At 42.3% G+C, this 23183-nt stretch overlaps 1 pseudogene; it reads right to left on the reverse strand.

Moving 5' to 3' along the window:
- Window positions 1-15985: 15985 nt before the first annotated feature.
- LOC112469423 lies at window positions 15986-16102 on the reverse strand (annotated as a pseudogene).
- Window positions 16103-23183: the final 7081 nt, after the last annotated feature.

Raw genomic sequence — 23183 nt, forward strand, 5'->3', positions numbered from 1 at the left:
AATATATTCTCTTAGAGACGACCCTCTGATCAGTATGATTCTCATTCTCAGGAAGTGCATTAGAAACAGTAGGTCTTTGGTTAAAGGCTTATTTTGGAGGCCAGGCTACGTCTAGCCATCTGGGTCAGTCCCAGACCCCAGGGCCTGCCCCAGACAACTCTGTCTTTCTCAGCAAATGGCATTGTATAGAGAAGAGCAGAAATGGAGGAGGCGCCCAAGAACTTGAAAGTGGCATGAAAAAGCTGAATACAAGGGGCAGAAGGGCTGAAGCGAGAAGATGTCTTGGGTCATTTCTCCTCTACCAGGAGCCACCACTTTGGCTGCACGACAATCACACTACTTTTAAATTTGTTCTTCCAACCAATCCACTGTTTAAAAGGAAGTCTAAAACCTCCTGTCCACCAGAGTGTCACCTGTACATGATTCAATTAACCTTTATGGTGGCTTGGGAAGTTTGTGTGATAGGAAAACCTTGTCTTAATTGGCATCCTGACACAGACAATAAAGTTTGATCAGATGAAGAGGGCATTGGGGATGCCATTAGCATCCTCTACTGAAGACTATGTGGTGTGTAAACGTTGTTTAATTTGTGCTGGAGAAGGAAGAGAAGAGGAAACCTGATTCACATTTCCAGCATTTTTTGGCTTATTAAATATTTCATTTCCTCACTTTAAGCATCAACCAAACCTGGTATGTTGCTGTCTGTGCAGTTTCCCACGTAGCTTTTACTGCTCTGTAATCCACCAAATGATCATTTCTCTGTTATTAAAACTAAGCTTTTCGCAAGAGGTGTTTTAGAAAAACAAACATAAATAGAGACAGATGGAGTGATTCTCTTTCAAGGGTTTCAAATGGGAGAAATGGGGCAAGGCAGAGGGGAAATAAGACCATGTGCTAGAGAAAGACTGCAGGAAGGCGGCTTTGGTGTTTTTTAAACTTTTCCGCGGGTGGAACAGGGACAGGGATTCTGGAAATCAGGGGGAATGAGCACTAGGCCAATGTCTGATCCTCTCTCATCATTGAGAAGAATTTTAAAGCTTGGCTTTTCCAGGAAACTTTTCCCAACTGAGAAAAGAGGAGATGAGAATTGGCATTTACTAAATGCTTTCTATGTGCTAAGCACAGTCCAGATTATCTCCCTGATTCTCACAACCAGCCCTAGGAATGAGGCATTCTTATGTTGCTTTTACTGATGACGAATCTGAGACAGAGAATTTATAAAATTTTGTTCATCTTTACTCATCTTTCTCTTATGCCCTATTAGAAGGAGTCATGAACTTCTTCAAATTAAACCTGACAGAAAAAGCCCCTCTCTATTAAGTGCATCATGTCCCATTTCCTTACAAGAGGCAAAAATGCCTACCAGCTTAATTTATGTGCTAACTAATGTGCATTTTTAAAAGCTTTGAAATGCGTAATGTGCTAAAAATGAACAATTAATTTTCACTCGTGCTAAGGCATTTAAAATTAAATAGAACTAGACCAGCGTAGGTAGGATTATCACTGCTTTGTTGCGAATTCTTTTAGAATCATTAAATTGTCATCGAATGTAGAGCAAATGCTCACTCTGAACAAAATACTCTGCTGAGGACAATAGGGGGAAAAAGAGGTTGAAGAAAGGCTCTGTGTTTTCTAGGAGGTGACACAAGCAATGGACACATGGAAGTTGATGGAACATGCACCATATTCACACCTATTCACACACATGCGCTTACACACATGTGCCATACTCATGCATATACATGCGGAGTCACCCCCTACCTTAGGCACTAGGGATGTATAATAAACCAATAGACAACTATACCTTTCCTTATGCAGCTTGCTGACTTGAGAGGAAGATAGTCCCTGAATAAGTAATTACAGGTATAAAGAAGATGGAGAAATCAGGTCATGAAGGCTTTTTTGGAAGAGGAGGGGCTTGGAAACACTGTCGGAGTCATGACCTGTGTGTCCTTGGGCAATCACTCAGCCTCTGCATTTAACCTTCAGACACCAGGATTGGACTCTGCTCACTAAAGGTCTTATCTTGACACATCGTGACTGTGAATGTTGTGGGGTGCCACGTCCCAGGCAAAAAAGGGGAATGAGGCAAACTTTATGTGCTGAGTCCTCCCTCCTGAGGGCCATCATTCTTCAGCCTTTCCAGACTTCACCACCCAGTGCACTTTCCCAACTGGACTACTGTCCTGCTATCTTGGACAGCACCTCCCCCCCCCCAACTCTCAGGGACCCCCATTGCCATCACTTCACCCTCAGTCACTTCTTTCCCTCAGCATCTTCCTGGCCCAGGCCTTTGGTGCCCTCTGACACCTGTTGTGGCAACAGAATAGAGTGACACACGTACTCTCACATAATCCTTGACCGTTTCAGCTGCAGCCTCTGCAGATGGTCCATTGGTGGAAAATTCCATGAATGACTGGGATAGTGGAAATTTAAAGTGGGAATAGAAGGAGAAAAGACAACATCAATGTAGGTGCTTGGCAATCTTAGAGTGGAGGGGGGACTGAACTAAAAGAAAGGGGGGACTTTTATTTCAAATTCTACTTTCATGTTAGGCCTCCCTCAGTGTCAAATAACGCAGTGGCAGTAAAATTTAAGGAGTGATTTGATGGTTAACCAAGAAAAGCTCTCTCTTGCACTTAGATGTGTATCTCTCCTAATTCCTTAATTTTCAGACTACATTCAGGCTTATTCTCCCCTGATTGAAATGTAGAAATAGTTTGACGAAGCAGTAACTCAGCAGAAATGATGATGATGATGATGATGATGATGATGATGATAGCAATGATAATAACAGAGAAGAGGCTCATTTATAGAGCTTCACATTTTCTAATTTTGTCTTCATTCTGTCTCAGATGAACATCAGCTAATTGATCCTTCTGGCATTTCTGTGAGGTAGGTAAGAATTAGAATTTCTTCTGAAGAAATACCCAGTTTATTAATAACCAGGGAGGTAAGTAACAAACTGTTGAGTTACTGGCTTTTCCTGCCCAGAGTCACTGCTGGTGGATTCTCTCCGATAATAATTGTGAAGTCTGGTTTCTGTGGTCCTCTAGGCTGAGTCTGGCACAAAGTAGGCACTTCATTAATTTCCTGAAGGATCAACTAAAACAGTGACTGAGTAAATAAATGAGTGAGTGAATAAGGGGTTTGAGAGCCTTATCAGACGCAGCCCACTTGGGGTCTTCAGAGACCGAATACCTGTGTTCTGGATGCTTCTAACTGCTATGGTTTATTTTAGAGATGTCATATGACATCGTCACTCATCAATTGCAGAGACTGAAGTTTTGCCATTTTTATTAATCCTCACCTGAACCTTCATAAGAAGGAAGGGCACTGGGAAAGGGGAGAATAGGGACAATATAATGGTAAGAGTGAGTTGTCCTTTGTGTCTTATTTAATCCTTCGTTTCTCACCTCTGCCTGCCCAAGGCTGAATGATTCTCTATAACAACTCTGGGAAAGCCAAAATGGTCTCTCTGTCTCCAGTATCTCCTCTTACAGTCTCTACCCATCTCCTTGCTGAATCCAGAAGTTCAACTTTCTTTGTGCAGCTTTCCTGATCAACAAACAAACAAATGGAAGAACTCTCCCTGACTGTTGGAAATGCTCCAACAATGGACTGTTCCAACCGCATAGACTTTAACATTGGAAAACTAGGTTCTTATCGAAGGTTAGCCCTTATTTGTGTTGAGGCCTTGAAGATGTCACTTAGTCTTTCTGGCCTGTTTCCCTATCTATAAAGTGGGAATAATAACACCCACATTGTGGGAATGTTATTTGAATCAACAACAAATGTGAATTGGGGTTCTTTGTTTTTGACAAATCTTAAAAAAAAAAATAAAAAGAATGAACCTAGGGTTTAGGGGAGAATAATAGACAAAATACAAGATCCTCAGGAGCCTTGAAAATATTCCAGGTCTTCCCTAACTAGAAGTGCACCCTATTGCAGACTGCCTTGCCTTTACTCTGCACCCATCAAACCTCATCTGTACAATGACCGCTTTCCTTAACGACCTTCCCTTCTGTCTAATAATATAATGAACTAGTCATGAAATAATAGCTATAAACAAGTTAAAAATCTCTTTCAAGTAATCATTTACATTTAAACACTGACCTTCCACAGTCAAATTTTTTGTTTGATTTTTGTTTTTTAATTTTGTACAGTTCCATAATGTTAGATGATATTCTGTTTGCACGTTATTTTAACTTTTATTTATTTTTTACTTTATATAAAGTAAAATTTACTTTCTTCAGCGTATAGTTCTATGACTTTTTATAAATGCCTCGAGTTAGGTAACCACAATTAAGTTACAGAACACATACGTCACACCTCCCAAAATTCCCTTTGGAGTCTACTGCTCTTTATTCACCCTATTGACAACCACTGATCTCTGTCTCTATTGGTTTTTTTTTCTCCATATAAATGGAATCATAAAATATATATATTTTTGGATCTTTCTTCCCTCACTTGGCATAATTCATTTGAGATTCATCCATGTTGATTCCTATATCGATCATTTATTCCTTTTTATTGCTGAGTAGTATTTTATTATATACCTGTATCACAATTTGTTTATCCATTCTCTAAAGGACATCTGGTTTATTTCTAGGTTTGTGTATTATGAACAAAGCCACTATCAACATTCACATATAGGTCTTCCTGTGAACCAAAGTTCTCATTTCTCTTGTATAAGTAAAGTGTGATTGTTGGGTCATATGGCAAGTGTGTGGTTAACTTATTAAAAAAAAATCAATGAACTCTTTATCGAAGTGAATGTATCATTTTGCCTTCCCATCAGTAATGTTTGAGAGTTCCAGGTTTTCCACATCATCACAAACACTTAGAATTGTACATTTCTTTGATTTTAGCCACACTAATTGATATGTAGTGGTACCACTGTGTGTAGAAGCCCTTTAATAGGTTAAGGAAGCTTCCTTCTGTTCCTAGTTCGCAGAAAGTTTGCTTGTTTTTGTGTTTTTGTTTTTTGTTTACCATGAGTGGTAGTTGAATTTTGTCAAATGCTTTGTCTATACCTATTAAGACAATCACATGATTTTTCTTCTTTCATCTGTTAATATGTTGAATTACATTAGTTGATTTTCAAATGTTGACTCCACCTTTAATGCCAGCAATAAACCCCACTTATTCATGATATATTATCCTTTTAATATATTGTTGGATTTGATTTGCAAAAGTTTTGTTCAGAATTTTGGCATATATGTCTATGAGTGATATTGGTCTATAGTTTTATCTTGTAATGTCTTTGTTGATTTGGGTATTAAGATAATTCTGGCCTCTTAGGAGGAAAGAAGCCATAGACAATAAGTAAACACATGGGCATGGTTGTATTCCAATAAAACTTTATTTATAAAAAGAGATGGCAGGTCAGATGGGGTCCACAGGCTATAATGACTTAGAATATTGGCCCAACTCTGGCTCAGAATATTGATTTGAGATCCTTGTTCTTTTCTAAGCATTTAATGCTATAAATTATCCTCTAAGCACTACTTAAATGCATTCCAAAAATTTTGAAATGTTGCATTTTCTAATTTCCCTTGACCCTTCCTATTTGCCCCATGAGTTATTGCAGAGTACGCTGTTTAATTTTTTAGATATATGGTGATTTTCCAGATATCTTCCTGTGACTGATTTCTAGTTTAATTCCATTATGGTCAAAGAACATATTATGTATGATTTCAATTCTTTTATATGTGTTAAAGTTTCTTTCATTATAAAGGGTATGAGCTATCTTGGTGAATGTTCCAAGTGCATTTCAAAAGAATGTGCATTCTTTTTTTTAAATTGATGAATCATTCCATTTATATCAATTAGGTCAAGTTGGTTGACAGATTTGTTTAGTTCTTCTATATCCTTGGTGGTTTTCTATGGACTTGTTCTATGGATTACTGTGAAAGGAATATTAATGTCTCCAAGCATAGTTGTGAATTTGTCTACTTGTTTTTCAATTCTGTCAGTCTTTGCTGCATGTATTTTGAAGCTCTGCTGGTCGGTGCCTACACATTTAGAACTGTTATGTCTCCTTGACACGGCCCTTTTGTAATTATGTAATGTTCCTCTTTATCCCTAGTAATTGTACTTATTCTGAAGTCTTCTTTATGTGATGATGTTATAGCTGTTCCATCTTTCTTTTGATTAGTATTTACATGGTATAGATTTCCACATACTCTTATCTTTAACTTATTTATGCTTTTTCATTTTAAGTGCTCTCTTTCAGGAGAGAGAGTTCCAAATCTTAACTGGGAACTAGGAGTCTGTATTCTCAACAAGTTCTTCCAATGATTCAGATGTAACCACTAGCATTGCCTTCTCTTTATGGAAGTTTGCCCACGAACAGTGGTAGGAAGAGAGCGACAGCCCAAGAAAGGGCACAAATAGGGCTGAAAGTAATGGTTGTGCAGGACAAGTGAGACTTATGGGATTGGAAAAAGCCATCAAGGAGCAGAGAGAAATGAGGTAAAAAGAAGACGCTGATGGTGTCGGTCTGGATCTGGGAAACAGCCAGGGCACTGAGCAGAAGGCTTGTGACGGGGCAGGACGGGAGGGGCTTGTCTGAGACTGGAGAGAAGGTGGGGTGGATGGGAAAATGACCCTGAGAAAATCTGAGCTCAAGGTCTGAGACTCCTCTCTGATGGCGTATGTCTTCCCTTATTCAGTGCAGAGCATTTTCTGGTGAGGATGGGGAGCAGCGGCTGAATTGGTTGCCCAGAGAAAAATGGTTCTGGGGTGGGCATCTAATGGGACAATTAAAAAGAAAGTGCTGACTGGCCCTGAGGGAAGAGCTGAGGCCAGCAGAAGGAATCTGTGATGAGGGTGAAGTTGACCGTTTGGGCCTGGACTGATAGGGGCAATCAGTGAGGCAGAGGGGAGGGAGGGGCTGGGAGGGGCAAAGGGAAAGAAGTGCTAAGAGGTGGGGCAGTAAGGGAGGAGACTTGGGTTAGGGTGAAGAACCTACCAACATCTTGCTGTGTGGCAGGCCACATAACCCTCTGGGCTGTGTCTCCTCCACCTTCAAATGGGGGCACAGCCTTATAGGTCTCCCATGAAGAAGGAAAATGGGTTAAAAGTTTTTTTAAATGGTCTACAGATGCAAAGTTGATGACTGCTATTTTTGTTATTTATACTGTAAGAAATCAAATGTTATCTCTTAATGGTTTTGGCCATGTTGAACATCAGTATTTAACCATTCTATGGCAGAGAGAAAGCATTTAGCTGTCGGGTCATGTGAGCTGTTATTATTGGTGACAATAAGAATCAATTAAGCACATGGTATACCTGAGGTTGGGTTACATTGTGATATAGTTTAAGGGTGTTTATCAGGAATTGAATAGTTCCTTCTTACAGAACCAGGTGAGGAAAAGACGTGCTGCAGAAACATCTCAATCGGCGATGTGGTTTTCAATAATTGACATAATGTTTCTGATTATTGTTTTATAATACCTTGCACGCTCCCCCCATTACCATTCCATTTTATGATGCTGTTAATTTACAGATGTTCCTTTAATCTGTTTTTAAATTTATCTTGGCTATCCCACGTGAACATTTTCAAGTAATTCGTTTATTTAGTAGCACCTCATTTATTTTAAAAGTTGTTTGTTTGTTTGTTTTTGTCACTGTGAAGCGATAACGACATTAATACATGGTTTCTCTTTCATTTCTTCCTTCATCCAGAGTCGAGGAATATCCACCATTCTTCTCTCCAGCGCCAAGATCTCATTTCTCCATTCGTTGCTGAATTGCCTGCCCTTCTTCTCCCTGTGCTAACCGCATGCTGGAGTGTGTTTCTTCTCCAGCCCTTTCTTCTTGTCTAACGTGTGAACACAGAGACCAGGTACGGTTCACTGGTGGATGAGAGCCACCCCCTCTGTCCCCATCAGATATCTTCCCAGTAAAATGACTCTGTCTATTCGCCCATTTCTATCTCTGAGAATGTGTGTTGAACAAAGATGTAGCTGGATTTTCACTGGAGTGCAGGCGAAGGCCTGGGATCAGAACGTTCTGGACATACCTCCTCCTAAGTGGTCTTGGAGATGCCTCTGTTCCAGACAGTATCACTTTTGATGCTGACCCACTCCAAAGCTCCATGGTGACATTCCCAGTTGCAGCTGGACATCTCCTCCCCATAGCTCTGACCAGCTCAAACTCTTATGTTCAAACATGAAGTAATCCTTATTCTCCCAAACTGGCTCCTTGTCCAAGACCCGCTTCATGCTCTTCCTGATCCTCCACATCCCGTCAGATATTGTATTCTACACATCCTTCCTCCTCTCCCTCTGCTGTCTTGCCTTCCAAGCCCTTGTCTCCTGCCACATCCCCAATACAGTGGTCACTCCTCCCTCCACGTGGCTATATCGGCTCTGACATTCCAGCACCTCTTATCTTTAGCTTTGCTCCTAATCCCTCCCTACAGCCCAGGATATACTTGTGATGGGACATAGGCCTCTCTCGTGCTAGAAAACCTTCACAGCCCATTTTTCTTTACAGGAAAATACCAAATTTTTTAATCATCTATTTCTTCTTTCTGAACATGCTGACCTCATCTTCCTTTTCTAGCTTTATACCTTATTAGGATAAACTCACTGCTCTTATAAGCACAAAATTTGGTGGCTTAAAACAGTAAAAGTTCATTTGTGTTCTGGTCACAAGGGGCCAGTATGTTGGGGAGGGGTCATTTCTCTGACCTGCCCAGTCCCCCAGGACTCTGCTCCATCCATCTTGTGGCTCCTTACTCCTCCAGACCATCTGTGACCTCTCTTCAGCTTCCTGCAGAAGAAATAGTTTATGAATCCTGTGGAAGGTCCAATGGGCCAGTCCTAAAAGCGGCAACTCATGCCTTCCTCCACATTCCATTGGTCACAGCTGCATGGCCACCTCCAACTGTACTGGAGACTAGAAAATATGATCTAGGCCCAGGATGACCAGGAGAATATGGACACTGATGAGTGCCAGGGCCTTGCCCCACTTCCTGCCTTTCTTCACACAGACATCTTGGCTGCTGTCTGCCAGGTGTGTCTGGAGCTTGTCTACTTCTAAGAAATGAATGTGGTTGATTGACAGAGACTGGGAACAGACATCCTTGAGGCAACAGAGTGAAATGTGACCTGGGTAGCAGACCTGGGGCAGACCCCAGCCTCCAGCGAGACCAGATAAACCGCAGGTGCTCGATGCTTAGCCTAGTTCCCTTTTGTCTTCAGTTCCTGATGTGGAAGGAATGTCCCACAGGAGGAATGGCTGCCCTTGTGAAACAAAGCAGAGCCCTCTGGAAAGCAGAGACCTACGTAAGGGCAACCAAGTGCTTAGTACATCGTGCACAGTATTTGATAAAAATCAGGCACACAGAGCTTATAACAGCTAAATGGTGAGGCCCGGACCAGAAACCTCTCTATAAACCTGGACCAGGTTGTAACAATTCTGAGTGAAAAATGCTACTTCGGTGAGCTCACCTCGCTCCCATTTTGGCTTCGAAAACCTTTAACGCTGCAGTTTCTCTAATTACCTGAGCACAACCCTTACTTTGTCTCTTCCTGTTAATTTAGCGCCTCCAAAAAAACCCATCCTCATTCTGGAGGGACACTGCTTTCTTCCCAGGTAGCTTGTCCGCCTCACCCCTCTGGCTTCTGTTTTCCTCTTGGCCTAACCAAAGAAGGGAGAAAAAGCATGGAAGCATAAGTGCAGCAGCATTTCCTCCCAGGAGAACGTTACTTTGGCAACAAGGGTCCTTTGGCATTTAACTCCTTCCTCCAAACCCCTTGCCTTGGTAGGCGATGCCTAAGCCACATGGCTGCCCTCTGACTCATACACACACGTGGCCTGAAGATGCCCAGGGTCCTTCCGCTAGTAACCACATTGGAGTGATCTTTAGAGGTACAGAGCAGTAGGCCAGAGGGTATGTGATGTCACTGATAAACATGCGTGTCTCCTTGGACACGCATTTATCATTCTCCTTTTGCCTCCTTCCCTCAAAGTCCCCAGCCATTTCCTGCTCTTCTGCGTCCTGGTGGGCTGTCCTTATCAAAGGGCATTGCCCAGTTTCCGATTGGGTTTGGACCATGGGAGGCATCAGCAGCAGATCGAGAGTGGAAGGAGAGCGAGGTTGGAGCAGTTCCCCTCCTGCTCCTTATGCGCCTCAAGGTCATATTTTGGCCGTGGCTTCAGGTCTCTGCAGCTCTGGCCCTGTGGAAGTGCCCCCTTTCACAGCAGTCTCCGCCTCACTGGGCTCCAGTGAAACCCCTTCTACCCCTTGTCCCACCTGACCTGAATGTGATAATTGTTTCTTGATATTGCTAGTCTCTTGTTACTTTAACATTCCGTGGTGATTGCTTTAACCCTTGCCATATGTAAATAGTCTCTTCATTAAATTATCCTTAGAATCCCAGCTGAAGACTCTTCTGCTTACTGCAGGATCCTGACTGAGACAGTGACAAGATAAAAGGAGGTAGGAGGGATGTAAAGAATTTAAATAAGTGTTTCAAACACTGTCTTAGACTGATTCCCTGAGAATAAACTCTGAAAAAGAGAGGTTTTGGAGGGGAGAATGTTCTCGGGAAGTATCCCGGTAAGGAAATAAGGAAGGCGGGATTGGGGAGAGGGATAAGTTGACCTGCTATGTGTTTGCAAATGAGCTCTCAGCTGATGACAAGGAGAAGTTAGTTGTAGAGTTGGGATGACCCTGTAACTTTCTTTCACATTAAGGCAAGGGACCTGGGCATTCACAACACCTGCTGAGCCCTGGGAGGGGATATAACCTTGGACAATGTAATTTCTTGCACTGGCCAAGAGCAATACCCAATGAGGGACACAGCTGTGAGCCCTCAGCAGTTGATACACCCAGAAGCTGGGGGTTAGGTGTGATGGTCATAAAGAAGAGATCTGGATAAGCACCCCAAATCTATTATAGTCTACCACCTATGCCACGCCGGTGCACTTGCTTCTTATAGGAAGTTTGTTCCACCTGGTCTTATTTCCTGGGGAAACTTAGAAGGGAAGATTTATAGGACAAGCTGGGGCAAACTGAATCTGGCCTCAGAGTTACAACTGATGTTCATCATCTATCTATTCTAGTTTCTCCTCACCCTCATCTAGCACCTCTGCTGATCCAGGAGTCTTACCTGGTGAGGTGACACAGTCCATCAACCCTGAGGGATCTGAGTCCTAAGCAGAGGTGAGTACCATTGGTTCTGCTTCTCAGGCCATGGCTTGATGCACTTGTCCATTTACCATCAAAGTTGGACAGAGGAATATTAAGAGATGCTCCAGTGGGCCATCTGGGTACCATATGCATTCTTCCCTGCCTCTAATGTGCAACAGCAGCCCTGCCTCCTCTGGATGCTTTGACTAAATTACTCATTCCAGAATCTTTTCCTTCCCTTCTGGTCCATTGGCACTTGGAACCCACAGTGACCAGATATTAGCTATAGCTTAAAATTCAATTCAATTAAGTTCTCTGGTAGAAGTAGCCTCTTCTAGGAACCAGCACCTTTATGCTCACAGAGCCTAAAGTTATGGGAACAAGAAGCACAAACTCCCCAAGTGGGTCTCTGGTAGTGATGGTAAGCAGAGTCACTCCGGTGTCCACCTCTGAATTCTTGGAATCAGGTATTTTATCTTTGGGGACATAGAAGCATATCATGGATTTTGATTTAGGATATATACTTCTCCTGGGGATGGCACCCCATTCTTGCAGGATCTCCAAGCTGGTACCAGAAGGTCATCTCTAGAGGCCATTTCATCATTCTATCAGACCAGTGTCTTTGGGTGATGCTGTAACTGATGGCGTCAGTGGATCCCACAGGCATGCACCCATGGATACACTTCTTTTGCTGTGAAATGGGTCTTTTGGTCAGAGGCACTGTGATACAGGATTTTAGATTTGTGGATCAAGTTTTTTAATAGTGATACTGGCCAAGGCCTTGTGGGCAGGAAATATGTCAATCCCAGTCATGATGAATTCTATCCTTTCCAAAGAAAGAGGCCCAAGGTATTAACTTTCCACCAAGGGACTGATTGGTCTCAATAGATGATTCAGTATCAGGAACGTGGCTTTGCACTCCATTGTTAGCCTGTAGAACATTCAACAGCAGCAATAGTTATATCAGCCTTGTTGAGAGGGACCCACACTGTTGGGCCCATGCCTAGCCTTCCTCCTTGCCACCATAGTTACTCTGATCACGAGTCCATTATGCACTGGTGTGAGCACTAGGGAAGCTGATGACAGAGACTGGCTGTTGTCAACTGGCAGAATAATTTTGTATACTTGGCTGTTTAAAGCCTCTTTCATGGCAAATGCTCTCTGATGGGCATTAACGTGTGATATGAAAATCTTCATCCCTTATGCCTACTCTCATAAGTCTATTTGTATTCTTCTTTCTGAGACCTCCCCATCCCTCACTGCCTTTCAGGCTTCCGACAGGCTGCTCACCACTGCCCATTATATATATATAACCTTAGTTCACCTCTTTCCACACAAAGTTGTGACCATGTGCACTGCCTGGATCTCTGCCTCTTGGGAGGATTTCCCCTCCCCGCTGCCTCTCAGGGCCTCCTGCAGGGCAGTAGCCGTTATGAACTGAGTCTACCTTTTTTCCTCCTCTATCAGCTGGTCACAAGGAATGCTCTGCTGAGACACTAAGTGTGAGGGAGAGGCATCAGTACAATGGTAGATATCATGTCACCCAGTAAGTGACACAACTGTGACCTGTCAGCAACTAATCTTCCTGACAGCTGGACAATGACTATGTCTGTCTTGTCAAGAGGATCTGGGAGAAGTACCAAAGTGTCCACCATTTCATATTAAAACAAACATGGGTGTATGTCGAGGTAGAGTGCAACATTTATAAGAAATCTTAAGATAAAACATGAGACTTCACAGGCATTTCCCACCGATTGCATTCTCCCTGCGGAAGCCTGCAGACACTGCTGAACACCCTTCCCCACAGCCAACACGAGGGGCACTTTGCTGAAACATGGGAGGAGCACTGCCCTAAGGAAACCTGCTCCCCAGAAGGACTCAGAGACACCCACCGACACTGCCAAGCAAATGTGAGGCCTTGAGGCTCCTCTCCCTGGAGAGTTTGCAACTTAAGGCTCATTTCCCAGTATGGAAAGAAAGACAGTGCTCCCCGACAAGGGATTCTAAGCATCATTAAGCAGGTGTGTGAGGATTGCAGGGGCATAAAGGGGTTGAGTGCCCTCCCAGTGCTCTGAGATTGCACCATCTGCACCACCCAAGCAGAAAGCTGGTCTAGCAGACAAGGACCAGGCTATGTTCAGGGTTCGAAGCTCTGGGTATATTAAAAAGGTTACAAAACTGTTAACATGTAACAAGTTATTCTCTTTAATACACTCACCTACTTACACAAATATGTGACTTTGTATACATATGACCGCACTTGGAAATATTGTGAAAAGCCCAAATTTAGTTTGTGTGAGAATATAAGGTCTGAGTCAAGGCAAATCCTGCCCATATACAATAAAGGCAAAGGCCAAGTCAGTGGTTTCCAGTTGACAGCGGGGCACATGAAAGTTTCATCTAAATACTACTGTTTCTAGAATTGCTTTCTTCTTACTGTAAATATGTCCAACTCTTTCATCAGTTCCCCCACCCACCCAACAAACAAGCAAACGCTGTGTCCTGTGCATTTATATCAGGGAAGGCTTTACCCAGGCCCCACACCCTCACAGAAACAAAAGCCAGAGGGCCTTTGACACTATCTCACTCTCACTGATATCTTCCAAATGTATTTGCTATTTGCTCCTGTGTCCCCGCATACCCCTGCTGTTCCCAATTGTCCATTGCCTATTAGGAACGGTTCCAGCCAAGGTATTTTTTTCCCTATTTATTTGCTCCCTTTTCCCTGGGAACTTTACTCTGCATGAGTAACTGGCCTGCGATGCTGCTTTTGTTTGACATTTTGCATTCGTTAAAAACCAGTCATCTGCATGTTTTATAAACCCGTAGGGGTCTCCCTCCTCTTGATCAATGCTGGAAATACTCATTAACATCCGGAGAAGTTATGGCCCCAGATAGGGGGGATACACAACCCACCGAGTGTGATTTTAGGGAATTTGTCTTAAAACACCAGAAGCACTTTATATTCATTGCCAGAGTTGCTCACTAATAGAAATGAGCCTGCTTGCCTTTCATACCTTGATGTATTCCCTTTGCCCAGTCTGGAATACATTTCCCTTCCACTCTGTTTGTCTAAGGCAACCTCTCCTCTGGGAAGCCCTTCCTGGGCACCTCAGCTGACTCCGATTCCTCCTTTCTCTGAAAACCACCAGTCAGTCAATTTAACCAACATTTATTGAGACCTCCTATGTTCCAAGTAGAATGATAGGCATTTCTAGGATTTAATACAAACAAGAAAAGTCCTCTGCCTCAAGTACTAATGAGGAAAGCTGACACACAAAGTATTAGAACCAAATGTGGTAAGAATTTGGATGACATTGTGTAAAAGGATCAGAGACAGGATAGGAGGGAGGACCAACCTCTGCCCTTGTTGATAGGCAAGGAAGGGTTCAAAGAGGAATTGGTCGTGCACGTCAAAAAAGGACTTGTGGTCATTCTGTAGGAGCTTGAATTCTGCCCGCCACCGCCCCCCGGCCACCATTACTCAAATGTGCTCTACATGGACCAGCCACACCAGAATCATATGAGACGGTTGTTAAAATGCAGATTCCCGAGATACACCCCAGAAGCACTGATTTGCAGGGTCTGCATTTTCTGCAGTTTAATGGGTAATTTTAATGCACCCTGAAGTTGGAGAAATGCTGCTGTGACAGATGAGAGCCACTGAAGGGTATAATTTGACTTTTCATTGGTACGTGTTTATTGTTAATATATAATACATGCACATGGTCTCTTTCAACCCAGTCTTCCTGCCCACCAATCTTCCATCCTCCTCCCACCCTAGAAGCAACCATTGTTACTAGTCTCTTAGGTGTCTTTCCAAGTATGCATGGTGTCCAGACCTTTGCCTACTTGGTCTCAGAATCATTTCCTACCTTCTCTGCTTTTTCTGGCTGCTTCAGCCACTGCCTTTTGTGATGTTTGACAATAGGAGGCAATTGGAGGGCAGAAAGAGCAAATAATTAAGGAATCTGCTGTTTTTATTCCCTCCCTCACCTTTGAGCATCATCCCTGGCACTCTGTAACTCTATGGTACCAGCTTCTGCTGGGCAAGCCACTGTCCCAGCTCTGGACAGGTGGTCCTGGCTGCTGAGTTCCGAAAAGTTCATCACTTTCTGTTCCTTCAGCTCTTATGTACTTCATCTTCAGATCACCTCATTGTCTCTATTTGCTCTTTCCGCTCATCCAATACATTCAAAATAACCTTCCTATATTAAATTTCCTCTGTTAAACTGCTTGGTCTGGGAAGTTTTCCTGACCAGATTCTGTCTGTGCTTTTTTTTTTTCACTTAAAAAATATGTATCTGGTAGATAAACACTGAGTTATTTTCGACTGACCCTTTCTCTGAGAATATCTAGAAAAGTCACATAAAATATTTTTTTAAATTTTTTTAAAAGGAAAGAAAAGAAAAAAATCTCTTTGAAGGTATTAGAGTGTTTTCAAAGTCCTGAGGAATTCCAAGGTCAAGATTTAGGAGAGGAGGGAAGACCAGAGGGATAAGGCCAGCAAGTAAAGCCAGTTTATCCCTTCATTTTAATGATGCTTTCAAAAGTAGTGACTAAGAGGCCAAGAAGCTGAGGAGAGCTTTCAGTAGATTCATAGGGCTATGAGGTAAAAATGGAAGTTCAGAGTCTTTCAAGGAGGAGAGGGTTTGGTGTACCCAGGCTCGGGTTTGGGACCCCAAAAGGCTAAACCTCAGGAATAAAGATAAATCACAAATAGACCAATTTTCACAGAGACTGAAGGCCAACATTGAATCATCTCACTTTTTTGGGACTGTTAGGGCTTCTTCTTTTTTTAAGGAGACCTTTATTTATTTGTTTGTTTGTTTGTTATGCCTACAGCACCTGGTCTTCCTAGGTGGTCTTCCATCCAAGTACTAACCAGGCCCGACCCCGCTTAGCTTCCAAGATCAGATGGAATTGAGCATGTTCAGGGTAGCATGTTTGTGCTTCTTGCCTAGCTGCCCTACAAAAGTAGGTAGCATGGCCACAAACCTGTTTGTGCTTCTTGCCTAGCTGCCCTACAAAAGTAAACTCTCTCTGGAAAAAGATAACAGCATTTAGAGCAGCAGTCCCAACTTTTTTGGCACCGGGACCAGTGCTCATATGAGAATCTAATGTCTGATGATCTGAAGTGGAGCTGCAGCAGTGATGCTAGCACTGGGGAGTGGCTGCAAATTCAGATGAAACTTTGCTCTCTGGCCTGCCACTCACCTTCTGCTGTGTAGGGATTGGGGACCTCTGATTTAGAGGACCAAATTATCTCCATTATTCTTCATATGCAAGTCTGACATTCATCAAATATAACCAGGTATGTAAGATGACAACACATGACTGAAAAACCCAAATAAACAACAGATAGTAGAAATAGATCCAGAGGGTACAGTTATCAGACTTGGACTTTAAAATCTCTATGACTAATATGTTCAAAGAATTAAAAGAAAAGATTAATACTGTTAGTAGATAACTAAAGAACTAAATGGAAATCAAAAAACTGAAAGAAAAAAATCCATCCCACATTAAATGAAATTAAGAATTCAATGAATTACACATACTGAAGAGAAAAAAATAGTAAACTGGAAAATAGTTTAGAAGTATTAGATATAAATGTCTGCACTAAATCACAGAGAGAAAAAAGATCACGGAAAGAAATCTATATCTTCATAATGGACAAATTATTTGATTCTAATGTGCCTCAGTTTCCTCATTTGTAAAATGAAAGTAATAATAATAATGATAATGATAATAATAGCTATGTTATAGGGTTGTTGTAAGGATTAAATGTTAAATATATAAATATACAATTATATGTAAATATATAAAGCTTCTAGAATAGCGCCTGACATATAATAGATGTTATGTAAGTTTTCTTTTATTGCTATTATTATATCTTAGAGATTATTCTATACTAACCGTAGCACTGCTTTATTCTCCTTCCTTCATTCTTTTTAACAGCTGTGTAGCATTCTGTATTATGTGCACACAATGATTTATTTAAACAATCTCTTGTTAAAGACATTTAGGGTATTCTTAGTGGATATCCTTATACATTGTCTTGTGTTTACGTACATATATAACTATATCTGAGCTTATAGAATAATTATATAGAGATATAATTTCAAAAAAATATACATTTGAAGAATTGATAGTATTTACAGGTTTCCAGATGGTAGTACTTTCCCACCAATAGCATTTGAGAGTAGCTATTTCCTCAAACTGATCAATGCAGTGCATTATCAAACTTTTTGATGTGGCCAAACATATGGTGTCTAATTTTAGAGAAATTGGCATTTTACTTACTGAGATTTTAAGCTTTTTTTCCTGTTTCAAGGCCATCTCTATTTCATTTTCTATTCGTGTTCCCTTGCCAGTTTTTGTATTATATTGTAAGGTTTTCCTCTTATTGATTTGTAGACACCATTTACATAGTTAGGTTACCAGTGCCTTGTCATTTCTACTGCAAATATTTTTTCTTTGTATTTTAACTCGTTTATTGCATTTTTTACAAGCAGAAAATTTTAATTTTGCATATTCAAATTTATCATTTTTTCTTTTATGAATTGCTTGTTTTATGTCTTGTTTAGAAAGGCCTTTCCCACTCTTATATTTAAATTTTTCACTCTATATTTTATTGAATTATTTCAAGTTGAGTAGTGTTAAGATTGAATTAAAATTAGAAAATGTCATCTCTGGCTGTCATTAAAGAACAGATGGGAGGGTAACAAGACTAAAGACAAGAGGCCCAGTTCAGAGGTTTTTTTATACTAATTCAAATGAGAAATATAAAAGGCTTTATCTTAAAGCAAGAGAGGAAGCCAACTCTAGAAGTATTTACAAGATAAAATCAAAAGGGCTTGACGATCTTTGGAAGTGAGGGGTAAGAGGTAAGGACATATCTATAATGCACCCAGGTTTCTGACTTGGGCTCAACTGGTCACTTGCTGGCACTTAAGTTATTACATTTCTCTTGACTATGTGTCCTGGCTTCCCAGTAATACCTGGTACCTCTCAAACTCAGGAGAACTCGAGACCCCTTTGGTTCCCTGTAGAACCTAGGCTGGTACACACACAAAGAAGGGGCCAGCAAAACATTTGTTAGTGAATTGCAAATGGTATCTTCAGAGAAAGAGACCATCTGTTTTCTTGCCTATGATGAACTGGTGAATGACGATGTATTTACCTGTGTTCTTGCACTGGTAGGAGTGGTTTCTTAGTGGTTTTACAATACCCTTGTGAAGTGGGCAGGAAGTTCCCCATCCCCTAAGCTCATGACTTGCCTAAGGGATCTATCTCTTCACTCAAGTATGCCATTGACATATAAAATTCTACATTATCCCCCATGCCCAGTGTGTCCTTTTTTATAATCTCCATTTCAGTTCACTGAACCGCCATTCACACAGGGTCCTAAGCTAGAAACTTCACCAATTCCTAACCCCTTCCCTACATTACACATTCTAGCAAGCTTCACCTCCTGGCAATCATTCCTCCAGAGTAGCTTCAAACCCATAGCCTTCTAGCCATCCTCATTCCACTGCCTTAGTTCAGTCTCCTCCCATGTGGACTGCTCCAGTAGTTTTCTAACCAGTCTCCCTGCCTTACTTCTCTCTAGTTCCTTTCCATCCTGTTGCTAGAGTGATTGTTCAGAAAGCAGGAGAGAGACAAGGTTACTCCCTGCTTAAAAGCCACCGTGGATAAAAGAATAAATAAATACTGTGCTTGGTATATAAAAACCTTTATAATTGGGTTCTTTTCTGGTCAGCCACTACTCACTGAGCTCTAAACTATTCTTTGTTCCCAGATCGAGCAGGTCGGTCCATGTCTCTGCACCTTCCCCCCTGCTGTGGTGGGCAGAATAATGGTCCCCAGTGGTGCTCATGTTCTAATCCCTAGAACCTGTGAATATGTTATTTCACTTGGCAAAGGGGAATTAAGGTCACTAATTAGTTGGCCACACAATAGGGAAATCATTTTGGATTATCTGAGTGGGCCCAATATTATCAAAGGGTCCTTAAAATTTGAAGAAGGAGGCAGAGGAGGAGGTCAGAGTGATGCAATGTTAGAAGGACTCAGTCAACTATTGCTGGCTTTGAAGATGGAGGGACCATGAGCCAAGGAATTCCAGCAGCTTCTAGAACTCCTCCCCTAGAGCTTCCAGAAAAGAATACAGCCATACCGACACCTCGATTTTAGCCCAATGAGACCCCTGTCAGACTTGTGACCTATGGAGCTAAAAGATAAGGAATTTGCTGTCATCATAAGTCACCTAATGTCTACTCATTTGTTACGACAGTAATAGAAAACTAACATGCTCACCCACTCTCTGCCTGGGAGGCCCTTTCTTCAATTGTTTTGTGCAACTTAATGTCCTCTCTCCTGGAAAATTTCTTAAATTCTCACAGGCAGAGGGACACCATAGTCTCCATGGATTCCCATATCATATCGTTTTTTGCGTATCTCTTCACAACACCAGACTGTATTATAATTGATCAGGTTTCATATCTCTCCCACTAACTAGAAATTTGTTCACTAGGGTTGGTATTGTCTCTGATTTATTTTCCTTTCCCCAGGAAACAAAAGGACCTGGCACTTAATGTAAAAAGAAGGGATGACAGATGAGAAAATAGGGCGAGTGAGGTAATAATTTGCCCAAGGAGCCAGGGCTGGTTAGAGGTTGCTGGGACCAGAGCCATGATCAGGCCTTGCCCCTATAGGCTGACCTAAGGGAAAGTAGATCTCGGTAGAGCAAACAGCTTCGTGGCCAAGTCTCCCCTGCATTTCTCCCCAAATCTTGGTCCCATTCCCTTTTTCTTTGGGTGACTGAAGAAATGCCTCAGCTTCATAACGTTTATAAATGTTTAGACAAAACTGTGAGCCCCAAGAAGGCTGACCTGCTGGCATATTGAGCACCCATCTGTGCTAAGCACAATTCTAATCTCTAGAGGAGAGAGTGAGACGAAGTCCTGGCCTTTAATAACTTTATTTCCCAGTGAGAGAGACAGATTATAACCAGGTGAAGAGTGTGTGGCAGATTAGGAAGTAAATGACATTAGAAGTCAACAAGACAACGTTGGGGGTTAAAAGGGAGTGCCAGCCATGTGTGATCAGAATCTAGAGAGGGATTTATGAGGGCTGGAACCCTCGAGGAATAGGGCAGACTGGAGCTGGGCACAACCAAGTTTTCCTGGGAGCTCAGTGGGGCCTGCCATTGCTAGAGATCTCGAATGCTTCGGGTTTCAGTTAGTGGGACTGGGAAAGCAGGTGTCTGATTCTACAGCCAAGTGCATTCATTCAGTCATTCATTCAATGAACATTTAAGGATTCCCCACTATGTCTCTGATGGGGGAGGAGAATATGAAATGGGAATACAAAGCTGAAGGCCATTGGAAAGCCATTCCTGTGGAGCTCACATTGTCATCTAACCTGGTTATGATCCAAATCAAATTCTAGCGAAGGTGTTTGATAGATGTCTATGGGTGGTTGAGGGATCACTCCCACCTGGGAAGCATGGAATAAGAAGCCTCCTGATTTGGGCTTGAAGGATAGTCAGGCTAATGACACATGGGGTCAAACAGGGCAGGTAGGGTTGGAACTTGGCTCTTTTAAAGTGCACATATTTTAATGGGGATTTACTTTCTGCATTGTTAAAGCTTAATGGTTCCCTCAAATCATACTGACACAAAAGGAAGTCAGAGCAGTTCACCAAACAGCAGATTTTGCCCTGAGCAAAGGCACATCATGCGTTCAGTAGTTCCCCACTGTTTCCCATAAGAGCCTGTGCTGGCTTTGGAAATCAAACAGGAGCCCTTAAACAAAACGATCCCTCACCAGCAAAGGAATAACTATGGGCTAGGTTACCCCAAGACAACACCTAAAGGAATGTTATGCTAATGGCAGCTGTAAGAAATCACCTTGGCCTCACTTCAGGGGAGCACCCAAGGAGAGATGGGTCTTAATTACCTTTGTATTTGTAGCTTCTTGCCCAGTACCTACCTCCTCACCAAGTCCCCACTAAGTCTAATGCGTGCTTGCTCATTGACTTTCTTACTTGAGGGATGGAATAAAAGGACAACTGAGTGGACAAATGGACAGAGATGAATTAACGCCTTTCTGTATTGCCACTGTATTATTGGAGTATTCCAGGCTTCTCGGGATGTCTAGGTCATCTTCTGCTGATAGAGGTGTGGCTGAGAAAGCCTTCATCACATGCCATATGGACGGTTGCATAGGTCATCTGTTTATGAGTCCCATGGTGATATTTAGGGGGTCATGGAAGGATGGAATATTAGAGCTGGTCTGAAACTTGGGGCTCATTCAACTCCTTTAGTTTGCGAATGGGAATATCAAGGTGAAGGGTTGTGTCCAAGGTTGTTTGTGGTTCCTCTCCCAGAGATTTCTCTCACTGGTGGTGGCTGCTTGCCTTCCAGTGATCTAGGAAGGAATCATGAGAACTACACAAATTGACTAAACATTAAACCAAGTGGAATTCAGAGCTTGCTATGTGCTGTTAGACACAGAACCTTGCTGACTGAGCCATACAGCCAAACCACAAGGAACCTACCTGAGAACAAAGAAAGATTCCTCCAGAGATCACTAACAATTTACCCATACCACTAACAGTTTGCTCACACCATGAAAGGAAAACAAAGACTTTAAGTTGTACCTTGTACAAGTTAAAAATAAACCCTACCATTCATTCTGTTCTTTACTCCCTATAATCAGTAACTTTTCATAGAAACTAGAAAACATATACAAACCCAGCTCTATAGATGTTGGGGGTCTTATTCTTTGACTTTGAGAGGAGACCACACCTCCATTTGTAGAGTGTTATTTCTTCTTCAATAAATTTTCCTTTGTCTTTAACTTTAGCTTGCTCTTGAATTCTTTCCTGAGCAAAGCCAAGGACCCTCTCTTGGTGTAGAGCTCAAGTCCTGGGGGAGGTGGAGGCGGGGGGCGGGGATTTGTCCCATCTGGCATCACCAGGATTGGGGTTTGTTGATGCACAACCTCTGCACTGTCTCTTTTGGTCAAACTTTGGTTGCTTTGCAGCTCTTGCCAGCGAGGGCAGCAGACAGCCATCAGTTTAACGACAACTTATAAAACAAAACAAAACACTTAACTTGAGTATTGTCACTATCAAATAACCCAGGCAGAAATGTGAGGACATAGAAATCGAGCTCCCCACACTCTACAGTAAAGACTCCTGGGCTTCTGCCCTCCCAGCCCTGAGGATATAAGAAGGGGGTGTCCAGGACCACTTTTGGCCGGGATCTCAGTAGGAATGGTCTCATTTCAAAGGTTGCTCTGACCTGGCCCAGGGAGGGTTGGAAAGAGAAAGAGAAAGAGAAAGGAGGCTGCTTTTATATTCCGAAGAATCCTTTAGCACTTTCCCAACCCAGGCCTTGAGGTTCTGGCCCTGTTCCAACTTGGGTAATTACATTTTCCCTATGCAAATTGCTCCCCTGAATTTGCATAGACAAGCTGATGGAGGCCCAGTCACCTCGGCAGCCTTGGCAGCCTCGCTCCAAGCCCAAGTCCATTGGCCTTCTTCTTCACTCCTCTGGGAGAGGCCTGGTTCCCAACTGGCAGCATCTATTTGTGGTCATCCTGGACATTAGGGAATTTTTAATCTGTTTGAAGGCTCTTGAAGCCATCAGGGGTGGAGATGGCCTAGAGAAAAGACCAGAGGTGACTGCAGGAGACCTGGACTGTGGTCATGCACTAAGTCTGCCACCTGGAGTGAACTGTTTCCTATCACTCAACCGCTATTTCTTCATTCTTGAAATGTGAGATAGACCAAGATCAATCATTTCCAAATCTTTTTTAGCAGCACTTCCAAAATTACTTCAATAAATACCTCTATTTTTTAATTTCATTTTAATTTCTTTTTTTTTAAGAAAGCCATTACATGACAAAGATTAAGCCAGGAGTCTTCTTCTCAGCTTAGTGGTGCCCACGTCCCAGGCAGCACCTTTGGTACTTTGACAGATGTCCCCTGCCCAGATGAGAACTTAATAGTGGCATTTGAAGTTGG

This window comes from Pteropus alecto, unplaced genomic scaffold (assembly GCF_000325575.1).
Source record: "Pteropus alecto unplaced genomic scaffold, ASM32557v1 scaffold146, whole genome shotgun sequence".
NCBI lineage: Eukaryota > Metazoa > Chordata > Mammalia > Chiroptera > Pteropodidae > Pteropus > Pteropus alecto.